The sequence below is a fragment of the Watersipora subatra genome, chromosome 10 (assembly GCF_963576615.1).
Source record: "Watersipora subatra chromosome 10, tzWatSuba1.1, whole genome shotgun sequence".
Lineage (NCBI taxonomy): Eukaryota > Metazoa > Bryozoa > Gymnolaemata > Cheilostomatida > Watersiporidae > Watersipora > Watersipora subatra.
Window position 1 is genome coordinate 31741330 of NC_088717.1, and position 16739 is coordinate 31758068.

The following is a 16739-nucleotide window of genomic DNA, read 5'->3' on the forward strand; positions in this document are numbered from 1 at the left end:
TGAGTTATAAAATTTTAGCCTATGACAAAGTTGAAGTTTAGTAAAATACATACTAAAACTTAGCAATAAGTATGTGTTTAGTGAGCTAAATTCATTCAAGTTAAATTCAACGTTTATGTTATACATCTGTATCAAAAGTAAGGACTCCCCACGATACGTACTGCACGTAGTACACTGTGACGCTACATTTTTTGCAGATCATAACCACTAAATACATTAAAGTTACTGTAAGTAACTATAGTTACTAAGGTTAACATATTGTTTTGTCACTAATTTTTAATATGTACAATATGTACCGTACTTTTTGGACTATAAAACGCACCTCTATATACGCCGCATCTCCATTATTTTCCAAAAACAATAATAAAACAATACATAGGCCGCACCTTTGTATAGGCCGCAGAACTCAGGGCAGTGCTCTTTAACGCGGCAGCAACTTTGCTGTTTAAAATAGAATTTTAACGGAGTTTGTTTCGTATTAATTGACACTTTTTAACCTATTGCCTAACGAAACAGTACCGTTAGGCATTGTTTCCATTGTTTGTATTTTCTTTCACCGCGAGAGGCTCACTAACCAGAGATTCTGGTTAATGCGCCCTAGCGGTGAAAGAAAAAGCCACAGATTAGCCGCACCCTTATATAAGCCACATGGCTCAAATCATCAGAAAAAAGTAGCGGCTAATAGTCCAAAATGTACGGTATATAAAATTTTGGTGATTTTTACCAAAGGGTGTTGGCATTAGATAATTACTATGGGTTTCTATACCATTCTATTTGATATTTTCGCCTTATGATGCCAATACTGAAACGAATTAAAATCATATAATGGTATAACATATAATTTTTGTAATCATTGCAAAACAGACTTTATTTAGCCATCACTTGCTAATTATTTCACATTTACATTTAAACAACTCTACAGTTATATCTAGTTTTGTCTCTTAATTTATTTTAACAAAGCATTTTTTTCATAATATAAAATTTAAAAGTTGGTTGTTTGAAAAAGTTTGAAAACCTTTAAAGTTGTTTTATTTCTTTCTCTTAATTTATTTGAACTGCACAAAACACTTTTCTAATGATATGAAGTTTGAGAGTGAGAATAGTAACTGTTGTTATACTGTATGTTAGATAAAAATAATTTTTTTGTGCAATGACTTTTCTTCTTCTATCTTCTATATAGATGTATATTTTTCAAAATTTGTGTGTGTATTCATTCGTAGTTGTATATGTCTATCTATAGCTCTCATTTTAGCATCGCGCCCACACATTACGATGCCCTTGCTAAGAAATATTTTGGACCTGAGTATATGCAACACGATGCTTCTCCGTCTTTTTTTCCTTAGGGTTTATTTGTTCCGTCCCACGATATCGACAATAATTTATCTCGAACTTAAAATTTGGCAATTTGTGTACTGATTATACACGTTATTAAAAGATATACGTCGCTCGCCATGGTGAGCTCAGCGTTATCTGTTATGGTAAACTTTCTTGAACTGCTATTTTCGGTTTTTTGTAAGGTTCAATTGCTATATCGCGGTCAAGGCCAATTCTTTTCACGGGGACAATTGTATTATCTCCGTAGGAAGAGCCTTGACATTCTCTCACCGTTCAGTCAGACAAATACATTCCGATATCTCATTTTTACACTTGTACCAGTATTGAGAGGTACCAGTATCGTTGTATTTAGAAGCTATTAATTCTATTACTTCTATGAAACGCAATGCTTTTTTGTGTTTTCTTGAACTTCTATTTTCAGTTTCTTGTAAGGATCAACTGCTATATCCGCAGTCAAAGAAAATTATTTTCACGTGGACAATTATAGTATCTCCGTAGGAAATGCCTCGACATTCTCTCACTGTTCAGTCAGACAAAGACAGTACGATATCTCATTTTTTCGTTTGTACCAGTATCGAGAGGTACCAGTGTCGTCATATTCAAAGTTTCGATGGATAACTTCTGGTGGAACAGTAACCTTTTTTTATACACACACACACTTCTATGCAAGATATGTTATTATAAATTCAACATATTCAGGATTTTTATTTTGTTTTCTCAGTTTGTATTAATTGTATCATTACAGAATCATCTTTTATTGTAATCATAGCAAAACAGACTTAATTTAGCTATTACTTACTAATTATTTTACTTTTAAACCCTTTTATAGTTGTTTTATTTTATTTTTTATTTATTTGACCAGCACAAAACATTTTCCTCGTGATATGAAGTTTGAAAGTTACAGTTGCTTGACAATGTTTGAAAACTACAGTTGTTTTTATTTTCTCAATTTATTTCAACTACACAACACTTTTCTCATGATATGCAGTTTGAAAGTTAGAATGGCATATGCTATATGTTAAATACAAATAAATTTACCGTCCAAAGACTTTGTTATTACCCGGGCAACGTCGGGTAGCACAGCTAGTATATATATAAGCTGTTTTTTTACTTGTGCAACGCAAGGCATTCATCTCGTTTTAAATATAAAACTTAGCTATGGCAAGCTACTTATGTTCTACATGAGTGAACTGTTTAATTTAATTGATTTATGACTGTGTCCAGTTTAGTATGACTGTGTCCAGTTCAGTTGATTTATGACTTTGTCCAGTTCAGTTGATTTATGACTGTGTCCAGTTCAGTTGATTTATGACTGTTTACAGTTCAATTTATTTATGACTGTGTCCAGTTAAATTTATTTATGACTGTGTCCAGTTCAATTTATTTATGACTGTGTCCAGTTCAGTTGATTTATGACTGTGTACAGTTCAATTTATTTATGACTGTGTACAGTTCAATTTATTTATGACTGTCCAGTTCAATTGATTTATGACTGTGTCCAGCTCAGTTGATTTATGACTGTGTCCAGTTCAGTAGATGTATGACTGTGTCTAGTTCAATTGACTTATGACTGTGTTTAGTTCAGTTGATTCACGGCTTTGTACAGTTCAGTTGATTTTTGAATGCGTATATTTCATGTGATTAACTTAAATCCAGCTACACTTTGCGCACAAATTAAGTGACCAGAATCCTTTGAGCCATTAGTTTTCACAGTATTCACACAATACACGGCTTACTATCCATTTTTTAAAACCTGATTTGCTAGAAAACTCAATTTTAGATATTAGAAGCTTGTGTACCTCATTACATTTTACACACTCTGCAAGTTATTTCCTCACAGAAAGAAATGCTATTTTTGGGAATGCACCATAGTCCAATCTAAGCAAAACAGGATGACTAAATAGTAAAGATATGGAAAACAATCCAACTGCCAAGTCAACATGGCTAGTGACTGTGTAATATAATATTGCTATACCAAAGCGGTATTACACTGTACATAATGAACTTTCTAGTTGGTGAACTGGATGAATGCCTCGGTAAAATAATTGCAACGCAAAAAGCTGCAACAGCAGACCACCTGTAAATAAGAGAGAACTTGATGGAAACTATATGGAATGCTGCTACACGTAATGCTGCTTCGCGTAATGCTGCTTCACGTAATGTTGCTTCACGTAATGCTGCTTCACGTAATGCTGTTCATGTAATGCTGCTTCAAGTAATGCTGTTTCACGTAATGCTGCTGAAGCCCATGTATGTAAATCTACTTTTCCACCCAAGCTACTGTGTGTGGAGTTGAAACATCCACTGGTCTACCACTTCTGTTTTGGCTCAATGGTAATGCCTTCTCACCCATTCTTGCATTCATCAACCTAACTATAGCAATGTGTTTGTGACATACCGCTTTCCTAATACTGTTTCTTCATTCTACTGTGTACGAAACATGTTTTTACAAACCCTCAGTAGTCTAAGCTTTTATAACAGTTCTTTGCTCTATGAGTGAGCATGTTTTCAGATTGGCAGCCATTCTGAATACAAATATTGTCAGAAATTTTGGGGTATATGATGACAACTCCCATTAATAAATGTATCTGAAATACTAAATGGCTAAAATAGAAAAGAGTTATGACAAAATTCCCCCAACTTATTGACAGACCTTGTATATGTAATATATATGTAATATATATGTAATATATGTGTAATATATGCAAACTCTAAAGCCATTAGACAACCTAATGCAGTTATTTCAACTAGTAAAACTACACACAACTGATTTGGAGTTACTTCCTCCTCTACTACCACAAACAAATAATTTGGTGTTGTTTTAACCTGAGAAACCATAAGCTAACCTGTGGAGCTGTTAAGCATAAGAGACAACTGACAAATTGATTGGAGTTAGTCAACTTCTGAAAATAACAGCTTAATTTAAGTTGTTTCAATCTGTGGCCAAAAATATATGATTTTGACTTGCTTCAACTTGTGAAACTGCAAGCATGTGGTTTATGTAATACACTACAAATTCCCCTATCATACAGCCTACGACCTGATAATGGAATAAGTGATAATGGAAAAAAGAAATGGCAGTGCTGGTTGTTGAAAACACACAAAAAATCACACCTAATCTACTACTATCTCAAACCTATGTTTTATAACAATAAATCACACCTAATCACACAAAAATCACACCTAATCTACTACTATCTCAAACCTATGTTTTACAACAATAAATCACACTTAATCACACAAAAAATCACACCTAATCTACTACTATCTCAAACCTATGTTTTATAACAATAAAATAAATATTAATTAAAGCTGTAAGCCGAACCTACTGTAATGTATGTAATTTAACAACAATAAGGAAATATGTTTATTATAACTCTGAAATGCAAAATTAGAAGTAAAATGGCAGGCTACTGTGTACTATACACAGTTTGAAAGTTGGTTGTGTTGAATGTAGAATGGTTTTGATAGCGATTTTTAACAGAAAGCAAGTATGAGAGTTCACACGTCTGGAAGTTTTCTGCAAACTGGAGCTAAATAAAAAATGTTCTCGTCATAAAGCGGCATTGTAGTTCGGCCCTAGCTTGTACATAAGTTGTAAAGAATTTCGGCTAACGTTTTAAATAATTTAATGAAACCTTCGGTAATTGGACAAAAAAACATAGGCTGATAAACTGTGTACCACAATTTCATACCTGTAAATCGGTCTAGGCCGCAAAAGGTCTACGTTTATTACAGAAACCTTCGGATAAATTCGATTAATTATTCTTATAATTAAATCTAACAAAAATATTAGACACATTAGCAAGTAAACAATGCCATAGACTGGTGAGATGAGCACGGTTTTCTCGTGAAATGCGCACTGTTAAATAGTTTTACTATCTGTCGCACGGCTTTATTGGCGTATCTTAACTTTTATTAAACCAAGCTTTTTAAGCGTTTTGTGGCGATTTTTGCCGAATTAATCTGTCTATTTATGTATAATCCGATCAGATGGGTAAGTTTTAAGATGCTGTCGAAACTTTTCAAAGACTTGGTAATATATTTAAATAGGTTTATATGTGTTTTGTATCGTTATTATACTTTTAAACGACTCCACAGAAAAATTGTAAAATTTGTTGATGAGATTTCGGCACAAGGGTTTGCGACGTAGTTGATGAATAATTTTCGTAAGTTGTGTGCACATGCATTTATCATAAAAACTCAAACATTCGCTCCGCTCATTTGGTCATGAGATGATTTGATTTATAATAGGTGTTAAACACCTTTGTCAAACACGTGTGCACTAGGTTATATCTTTTGAACCTTTAAAAAAAATTGTGTTGCGATTCATACAGTGACAATAATAATAAGACATTTAGTAGTTAAATGTCGCCTAATCATAGTTGAAACCCGCATACATGTATTATATTTATCCAGCACAACACCACATATGAGCTTCATAAACAAGGAGCAGAACTTTAATATTATCTTCTACATGTTTACTGAACTAGCTGTATTCTACTTTCAATGACCAAGTTTATATGCATTATACTGTAAAAAATGTCAATCAAAGAAACCTTCTTCGTGGTAGACTATTGTAAATAGTACTACAGTAACACATGCTTGTGTTTAATGATGACGTTAAATAAATAAATAATAAACATTTCCTGTAGTCTTTTCAACTTCAGGGAAAACTCAAATAGGATTACTACTAATCTTCATAAGATTACTACTAATCTTCATTCGCAAGGAGCTGAAGGGGTAAATGATCAGTAAGTAATTCTATCATTCTGTTACCTACTGATGACATGATAGAAGCCTTGATAGCTGTTATATACTCAAGTAAAATTTTTCAATAACCAATTATCTGGTCTATTGTGGTGTTGTCCGTTTAATATTATTAAAACACTAGGTATAACAATTATTTGGAATAACTTTAAGACCCTCAGATTGAACAAAAAACCTAGAAAACTTTCTTTGTCTATTCCCACTTTTAGTTTTCTTTTTGATTTAGTTATTCCTCCACAACTGTGATTTTCAGATTATAGCACCAGTAGTCATCATCATTAGTACTGCCAAAAAAGGCAACTAACCTTAACGGCTTCTGTGCTTTAGTAGTGCCTGTTAGCATGACGGTTTGATCACTGCACTCCATTTTTCTACATAATTACGTAGAACCTCACTCTTTCTCCTCTCTTTTACATTATCATTTATCAGTTTCTATACAAACCCGTAGTTGACAAGATTAGTAAGTGGCTTCTCAAATGATTTTCAAGCACCCTTTAGTGAAAAGAACTCGGCAATGATAAGTAACTACCTATATAAAGAAGTGCCATCTGGCATATGAGAAAGACAGAAAGGAACTGGAAGACCAGGAGGGACTGATAGAGAGGTCTATGTCATACACCAAGGCATATGAGCTCATACACCATGGCATATGAGCTCATACACCAAGGCAAATGAGCTCATACACCAAGGCATATGAGCTGATACACCAAGGCATATGAGCTCATACACCAAAGCATATGAGCTCATACACCATGGCATATGAGCTCATACGTATCTATTACCTAATATTTGGCTACATTTACGCATGTAGCTGTTTAGATACTTGTTTATTATAACTGCATAGTCATGCTAGCATGATATGCCTTGGTGTATTTGACAGTATTTATCTGTGTATTACTTGCCTGTAATAAAACTTGTCTAACAGAAAGCAATAAAAACTACGCCTCACAAACAACCATCTAATATATTAGTGGCAATTGCAGCAGTACACAATATCATTCTTATTTAGAATTGAATAACTTGCAATAACAGCCTATTGGCAAGCAGAATAGACATTAAATTGAATATGCCAGTTATATCCTGGAACAATCTTAATTTTCTTTATTTTGTTTAAATAAAACTTTTTTTTCTCAACATTGTTTATCTTCTGTAATTTTATTGCCAACTTTCCTTGTTTTGCATTTATGCCTTTCGCAAAAGCTTGTGTTACAAAAGTGATATTTTTTAACAAACCAAATTGGTCCTTGACCGAGTCGTGATTGTTGTCACGGCAATATCTGCTATGTATTTAATGTTGAATAGAAACGAATCACTTTAGCAAATTATCTTAGTCATTCACGTATGTGCTCAGTGTGAAAATACATACTGTCATACACTGATTTATTAGGTGGGTTATACTGTCGTATAGAGATATCAGCAAAACTGGGTGCCGAAAGGGAAAAGAGTATAAGCAATGTGCACAGTCAATTTAATCAGCAAACATGTCTGGTCCATTAAGAAGATTGAATAAAAAGGTTACATCAACCTGTAGATCAGGGAACCGCCAAGGACATTAGTGCACAGCTCTGTATACCTCTACTAAACACGACCAAAATAGCAGAAGGAAATATGACATTTTCATGACATACCCAAAACATTATTCACTCAGAAACCGATTGCAAAAACATAAATAACAAAACCTGAGCACCTAAACATCTTTTCATAGACTAACAGAGACATCTCTAAAAAAACAGCTCCGATTACTCTTCCTCTTTTGACTGTTGAGACCCGCTCTCTTTGGACAGTTTAAAACTGAGTTAAAGAGCATGGACAGCTGTTTATGTAAGGCTGTAACCTTTATTGGCTAATTTTAATTTTTTTTCACTATTACTCTTGTTTTAAAAAAATTTGTTAGTTCGTATAGAGTTTTTAAGTATTGGACTTGCAGAAATAAAGATGTCTCATTTGCTGGTAAATACTGGTATTACCAGACCTGCCAACCCAAGAGTGGGGCAATGTGTGAGATTTGGTTTTGAGGCAATTGATGTATCAATGATAGTATATATAAAACTGTAAAAATTGGGGCAAAAATCTCACGCATTTTCATTTTTTCTTTGGGATGATTGCGTGAGTCTCACGCCCAATGCGTGAGAGTTGGCAGGTATGAGTATTACTTATAGTTTATCGCTTTCAGTAGTGTCTGAACCAATACTAATCAATGAGTTCACACAACCAAAAAAGGTCAAACTAAATAGAGTCAACATGAAATAAGATAACAAAGCAAATTCAACACTGACGTATAAGTGGACAGGAAGGAATGGTGCATAATATCATTCTTCCAAACCCATATAACAATGATCACACTTTGACTTTCTCCCAAAACGGCTTTCCGGTTCGCGCGTTTTGGGAGATAGTCGTGTTTTTCAGAGCTCTTCGAAGATTTCTAGATTTCTTTTTACAATTTCTTTCACATACCTTTTATTACCCCTTTTTATTATCCTTTATTTATCCTGATTTATATTTTATACTAACATAACACATTAATATTGTTTTGAGATCAGAGGGAAGGTAGTTTGGCCGCTTCAGGCACTACCAGGTATATGACACTGAGTGGGATCTTTTTAATTTTTGAGTCCCTACTTTTTAATTTTTAATTACTAGACTCAGTGGTCATCATGGCAGGTGGGAAACAAAAAGCAAGGAAAAAAGCAATGTCAACATCAGGTGCTGGCAGTGCAGAGCCATGTGCAAAATGTAAGAAAGACATAGATGAAAGTTTGGAATCCTCTATTGAGTGTGAGGTTTGTCATCTTTGGTTTCACAACTCCTGTGTTGATGTTCCTGAGAGTCTTTTAGATCTCTTGGGTACTAAAGGGTTGCACTGGTTCTGTTCAAAGTGTGATGGTCAGGCTTCTAGGCTACAGCAAAATGTAATGTGTGAAAAACTCTCTGAGCTTACGTTAGAATTGCAAAAAACTGTTGACAAAGCAAGAGCTCAATTTAGTGAAGTGTGTAGAAACCAAGATGTTTTTAAGACGACTCTTGCTGAGGTTACTGAGACATTAGAAACAAACAGAAATAAATTCAATGAGATGAATAACCAACATCAGACTCTTGAAAAGTCGTATGCAGATGTTGCAAAAGCTTTGGAGCAAAATAGTCTTAAAGTTCAAGAGAATTTTGCAAGGCAGGCTAGTTCCTTGGTAGCCCAGTTGGAGGATAAAGAAAAGCAAGACAAAGACTCTGAATTTAGAGCCAAGAACCTGATCCTTTTTGGAATAGAAGAGAGTGACAATAGAGAGGAATGGGCACAGCAAGTAGACAAAATCATTAAAGATTGCCATATTGACATGAAAGTAGAAAAAAAATAACAGCTATAGGTTAGGTAGGTACGATGCTTCAAAGCACAAAGAGCGACCTCGCCCTCTTAGAATATCCACCAGGTCTGAAAATCAAATGTTTGAGTTGTTGAGCAGGATTAATGGCATGAAGCTGTCAGGTATTTTTGCTAGAAAAGATCTTTCTAAAAAAGAACAAGAAGAGGATTTTCGGCTTCGAAAGGAGTTGAAAGAAACGAGGGAGGCAGACCCAGATTCTGCGTACAAAATCAAAAAAGGGAAAATAATAAAAGTGAACAAGTAATAACATCGATTAAAATCTTGCTGCTCAATGCTAGATCTGTCAGAGGCAAACTGAATGATATCCAAGTTCTGTTTTCGGAATATGATATATTGTGCATAACCGAAACCCATCTTGATCCATCATTTAATAATGAAATGATTCTGAGCTCTTCTCAAAAAATTATATACAGACATGATCGAGATTGTCATGGTGGTGGTGTTTTGTTAGCTTTGACAGCCAGTTTGCCTCAAGAACAAGTCTTTTTCAAAAGATCTTTCTTACCCGTTGAGGCTGTTTGTGTGAAAGTTGGATGTCCTAGAGATGAAAATGAATTTTTTGTTCTTTGTTGTTATGTTCCGCCTGGGCTGACAGGAGAGGCAGTTGCACCGCTTGAGGAATTGCTGGATTTTATGACCTCTGATTTTCCAGGGTCTAATGTACTAGTTGTGGGGGATTTTAATTTTCCAGATATAGATTGGTGCAACCTACAAATTCGATCAAACTCAAATCAAAAACAATTGCATAGATCTTTTTTGAACTGCATCTTGTCTCATGATATGCGTCAGATTATAATGGAACAAACACATCAGCTAGGAAACACTTTAGATCTAGTTATGACAAATAAGTCTAGTTTTATTTATGACTACAGGATAATCAACCCCGGTATCAGCGATCATTTTTTAGTTGAACTCTGTGTAGCAGCAAATTTTAAGACATCTCATGAACAGCCTTCTTTTATCAAATTATACCACAAGGCTGATTCTACTGCTATTAAGGAACTTTTGACTGATTCTCTGACAGAGATAGTACAGGCAATTGAAAGTAAAGCGAGTATCAACTCCGTCTGGCAGATTTTTGAGACGTCCATGAATCGAGCTGTCAATAGATTTGTTCCTAAATGTATCCCTAAGAAAAATGATAACAGGGAGCCAATATGGTTTAATAACTCAGCCAGGCGTGCAGTGAAACAACAGCGAAAACTTTATGACAGAAGTAAGCACACTGGGTTAGAAGTAGATTTCTCCAAGTATAAACAAACTAGGCGTACCAACAGAAAGAGTTTTCGTAAAATGGAGCAGGAATATTACCACCGAGTGCTGTTTGAACCCTTGGAAAGGGGTGATAGCAAACCATTTTACTCTTTTTATAGGCGGAAAACTGGAAAAAACTCACAAGGCACTGCGGTTTTCAAAAATAAATCAGCCTTAGAATCATCTGAGATTTTTAACGAATTTTTTCAGGGTGTTTTTTCAAATAGTGACTGTTTTTCCACAACTCAAACTGAACTTTCTGCAGATAAATGCCCTATACAAGTAACAAGTGATGGAGTTCTCAAACTTCTAAATACTCTTAAGCGCGGGAAAGCCCCGGGCCCAGATAAGTTTAGAAAAGAAGATCTTTGCCTAGAACCTGAAATTATTAGTAAGATATTGGCGAGCATATTCCAGTACTCGTTGAACATTGGAAAACTTCCAGATATCTGGAAAGTGGCCAATGTAGTTCCGGTACATAAAAAAGGCAGTCGGGAAGATCCGGGAAATTTTAGGCCCATATCTCTGACATGCATTGCTTGCAAATTGTTAGAACATATTGTGCTTAGTAACATCAATAAAGATCTGGAAAATGTCATATATTCTAACCAACACGGTTTCAGAAAAGGCCTATCTTGCTCCACCCAGCTAGTCTCTACTGTGAATGAAATAATGAAATTAGTAGATAACAATAATATAGTACATGCAGCGGTACTGGATTTTTCTAAGGCATTTGACAAGGTGTCTCACGGCTTGTTGATCGACAAATTGATAAAATCAAACATAAACCCGTACATGGTAAATTGGATTAGGGACTTTCTGTCAGACAGACTCCAAAGAGTAGTGATAGAGGGTGCTGCATCTTCTGACCTGCTGGTTTCATCGGGCGTTCCACAAGGGTCTGTCCTCGGGCCCACCCTATTTTTGGTGTACATAAATGATATCTCCGATAATCTAAAGTTTTCTGCTATCAAGCTTTTTGCAGACGACGCTTTACTTTTTTCTCAGGTAAACACCCTTCAGGATTCAGTGAATTTCCAGGAGGATTTAAACATATTAGACCAGTGGGCCTATAACTGGAAAATGAATTTTAACACTGATAAATGCCAAATCGTTCGTTTTGCAAGGCAGAGTAGCGGAAACCCAGATGTGGTGTATTACCTAAGTGGCAGACCTTTATCTTTAGTAGACAGTTTTAAATACCTCGGAGTTTTTATATCAAATGATTTTAATTGGGATTTACATATAGACTCAATCATATCTAAGGCAAGTCAGCGATTGGGAATGATGAAACATGTTTTGTTTAATGCGCCGATGAGGGTTAGAAGGGTTGCATATCTCACTCTGTGTAGACCAATATTGGAATATGCGAGTGAAGTATGGGACCCTCATTTGATGCGACAGGTAGCATCATTGGAGGCAGTTCAGAGAAGGGCGGTTAGGTTTATATCTGGTTTGAAAGGTAGGCAGAGTGTTACAGAGGCAAGAATTTTTATAGATCTAGAACTTTTAGAACTAAGACGCAAACATGCAAGAATGTCTCTCATGCTAAAGATTTTATCTGACGACTGCCATGAATCTCTTATCGAAAGTTTTAACCAAATACAAAATGTTCTTCACAGTCATGAAACAAGATTGGTTACGGGGGGTGCTCCTTCAGCTGTATGTGCAAACACCGGGTTTTATATGAATAGTTTTTTACCTAGAACATCGCGCAACTTGCGCGGCTTACCATAATTTTATGTTTTATTGACTATTTTTAAATAAAGTTCTCAACGGCCTTCTTTTGCCCGATTTCGGGATTTACAGGTTCTTAAAACACCTAGACCTAGACCTAGACTGCAGCCCATGTTATGTAAAACACATACTCTATACATTACAATCGGCAGCTTAGTATATTTTTAAAGAGACAAATCGATAATAAACTTATTTAGCTTGGTTATTCAGTTGGTGCAGAATACAATCACATGAACATTGGAAAAGCTGTCAACATAAAGTTAAAAAGTAGGTTCGTAAAATTACGCAGCTAAAGCTATCTATCGGCTGCTTCGAATACTATGTAGAACGTGAGTGGAGACAGCTCGGGTATTCGTATTACGGCTATGTGCAGACTATGTGCAACTGTAGACTTCTCTGCAGTGCAGAGGAGTGTTGGAGACACAGCTTTCCCGGTGCCGCGTATGAAGCTAGTTCCTATCAGAAAAGTCGTGCGCCCTAGGCATGCGGTATATACGGTAGAAATATCCCATCAGAACAGTCTCGCTGTTGTATATGCAGGCGTCTCTCGGGTACCTGACTATGTTACAGGAACTTAGGTTAAGGAAACCAGCTAGGCTATAGAAGGAAAAGTCTCTCACACAGGCTTGCAGGATTATTTAGCTTTCTCAGCTTATTGAGCTTCTTAGCTTCAGCTTATTGAGGTCCCTAGGTATATATCTATACAACTATACGAGGGTGAATTGAATAGAATTCTGCTTCAAGCTAGTGAAGACGTGGTGAGTGCTTATCAAACACTCGCAACAACCCGCTTTATTTTATCAAGGTTTATATATATATAATGGTTTACATATAAACAAACTTTGCTTGTTTGCGGTGCTCTAATTTTTTGTTTAATCAATCTTTTCAGCGCAGAAAGTTTTGCGAGGAGGTCAAGGCGTTTCATTGGAAAGATCCTAAGTACGATTGTTAGTTTGAAGATAATGTTATGCAAACATGGCCAAGATATCGACATAAGGAAGAAATAGCAATACAAAGTTCAAGCGAGTGACAGCAGATCTTCGTGTATAAGGGGATGGCGTACTGCACTCACGATAGATGTCAATAGCAAGGCTAATTTTCTACATGTATCAGACTAGTCTGTTATTCTTGCCAAAATTTTATGTATTGTGTTAAAATAGGAAATCAATTCCTTTTGTTGTATCTTTGTTGTGCTTTTTGTTGTATCTTTGTTGTGCTTTTTGTTGTATTGGCGTAATCTTGATATCTGCTTTACTCAGTAAAGCCATATTTAAAGCAAGGAATATTTATTTAACTGTGTTACAGATGAGATATTGTGGCTCATGTGCCGAACAACAGGTTGAGTGAGCACCAGGAACCTATGATATCGTTATCAACAACTACATCTTCTTACTGGATATAACATCGTTGTAATTATATATGTGTCAGATGTATTCACACAATAATCAGATTATAAATACACGACTGTACAGCTCAGCAGCGGCAATTCAAAAGAAAGCTTACATAATAAGACAGCCTAATGTGCTGACTTTCAATTCAAAACGAGGCTTGAATCCTGTCATATCTATGACAATTAATTTGTTTACAAAACCCAGCAATAGGGAAGACAATTTCAATGTCTAGGATATTACACTGGACAATATCTACAAATGTGTTTTTTTGCATATATACTAAATCAATTACTTTGAAAAGAATGTGCAGGTTAGGCCAGCATAACTGACACAAGATCAGTTTTATATTCACGTTGTCTTAGATATGAAGAGGAAGAGCTCATTTATTACCTCACTCATACAAAAGCTTAAAATAAATTAAATTGTCAATAAATCTATAAACAAGTATTGGTATATCTCTCAACATGTGTAACACTAGAAAAACATGAAAAATATTAAACATATCACCCTGATGGCTTCTGGTGCTAATAAATCTATAAACAAGTATTGGTATATCTCTCAACATGTGTAACACTAGAAAAACATAAAAAATATTAAACATATCACATTGATGGCTTCTGGTGCTAATAAATCTATAAACAAGTATTGGTATATCTCTCAACATGTGTAACACTAGAAAAACATGATAAATATTAAACATATCACATTGATGGCTTCTGGTGCTAATCGGCCATGATAAAAACATAAAAAAGCACCTTCATTATCACACAAATACAAAATATAAACGGAAACAATACGTGTTGACACAAGCAGATTGAAAACTTCATCATGATAATATATAACAAGTTTATACATATGCCATATAAATTTTGCATCATGTATGTAAATAAAAAACCTAACCTAAAGGATCACACCTTCTACATTGCCATTCGTGATCCACAGCGCCAGTGAAAGGGTCAAAATCTGTGCGTTTCATAATGCACCGACGGTGAAACCACTCATTGCAATTGCCACACAGAACCATCTCTCCACCGGGTGAGTCCAAATCGATGTTGTCATGAGGCCTTCGACATGGGCAGAATAGCTAAAATGAACAGTTTGGCTTGCTAACAGAATGTATAAAAATGAAAAAATTACTTTATTCCAAATATTATTCACTATGAATAATAAAATACCACCTACGAGGTTTTAATTGAAAAAACCTCGCTATTCTCTCATAAAACTCAAAACTGATAGCGGCACCTCCAGACCAGCCATTGACTTTGCCACAAACCAATACATTGTGTATATAAAGTTTTTAAAGAGCGGAAGTCCAATTGAAACACCCCTTCCACCAAGAACATGCAGTAAACAGCTGAGTGGAAGTTTTTAAGGATAATTGAAACACCCAGGTTTTTTGTCAAGTTTGCCATCTATAACAAGGGGTTTGTTGAGGAAGGCGAAAAATTGATGTGAAAAATTCGCATGGCTGTATCAATGATTTCTCACCTTGTCACGGATGGTGTGTGCCCTGGTCCGGCTGACCTTTGATGGCAGTTGTAATCGAGAGAACCAGGTCCATTCATTCTGCTGGAGGCAGGTCACAACATGTGCCCTGAGTTTCTGCTGATCGAATGCAGTTTTGTGGAGGTTAGTTCCAAATAAGGTTTCAACGAAGTACATAACTGCAGATAGGCCACAATCGGTGGAGCCGTTTTGTGCTTGAACTGATTCAACCGTCACTGCCAACTCCTCGCCAGGATGTTTCCTAAGCTTTCAAAGAGACAATCGTTAAGCAGTGAGACATTTTCCCCCACAAACTGTAGTAGTAGACTTGGTTGTTATCCAACAGAAACAATGGTTTTCATACGACATTTCATTTATTGCAAGTAAAAATTTCAATGGGTAAAAATTATAAAAGAAAAACATAATGAGACCCATTACCTAGACCAAGAAATTATTTTGGACAGGACCTAAAAATTATTTAAAGCATAATAAAAATGGCAAATATTTATTAGCTGACGGTGCTATTTTGTATATTAAGGCAGCATTCCTTTATTTTACTTACTGGCTATGGCGCATTTAGTGCTGTGAGGAATAGCAAGATTCAAACTGTCAAACTACTTTACTGTTCCATATGAAGCTCCAATATTCGTAGCTGACACCCAATGATGTTTCTCAGACATGTGGGGGACTTGAGCATATCTTTTTGTGCCATACTGCACAACAGCATCAAACATTTCTGGCCGCTGGATAAGGTGGCAATCTTGAGTGACCACATCAGACCACTGTTTGGTGATGAGCTTGAAGCAAGGGTCGATATCATCGTCAAACAAGCAAGTAATTTGGGTCCAGGATCCGGCTATAGTCTAGAGTTATCTGTAAACATAAAAACAGAATCCAAACGTGTTGAAAAAGGATTCACATCTATATGTGCTTTAAAGGTTGACTTGCAACAAAATTCACATTACATTTATTTGATATCAAAAGATTCACAGTGTCTTACTCTGTTGTGTAGTAGGTGCCAAATATGTGGGAATGTGATTACAAGCTCTTAAAAGCTAAAAAACGAACAGTTAATCGCAGCCATACAAGACCGCCGTAGTTTGTATTCTCTTTCCAAAGCGGCAGAAATGTGACGTAGCTGTGTTAGATGATTTCTGTTTACACTTTCATGCAACCTTATTCGTCGAAATATTTTCACAAATATACTTCACGCATTCCATAGAACCATGTCTATTGTTCTTACGCGTCTGTTTTATCGTCATTGTAAATGCTGTCACTTTTGGCAGTGATATCTTATAACTTGCTGTAAAAACTTGCTTTATTTTTTAGCCTTACCTTGAAGGAGTACATATCATTGTTTGATAATCATGACGAGCCTGTTGGTCACCTG

At 35.6% G+C, this 16739-nt stretch overlaps 1 long non-coding RNA gene across 1 annotated transcript; it reads left to right on the plus strand.

Annotated features, from left to right (window-relative positions):
- Nucleotides 1-13085: 13085 nt before the first annotated feature.
- Nucleotides 13086-13752, plus strand: LOC137406593 (uncharacterized). The gene is made up of 2 exons (XR_010979913.1): nucleotides 13086-13231; nucleotides 13363-13752. It is a non-coding gene; the product is annotated as an uncharacterized lncRNA (long non-coding RNA).
- The last annotated feature ends 2987 nt before the right edge of the window (nucleotides 13753-16739 follow it).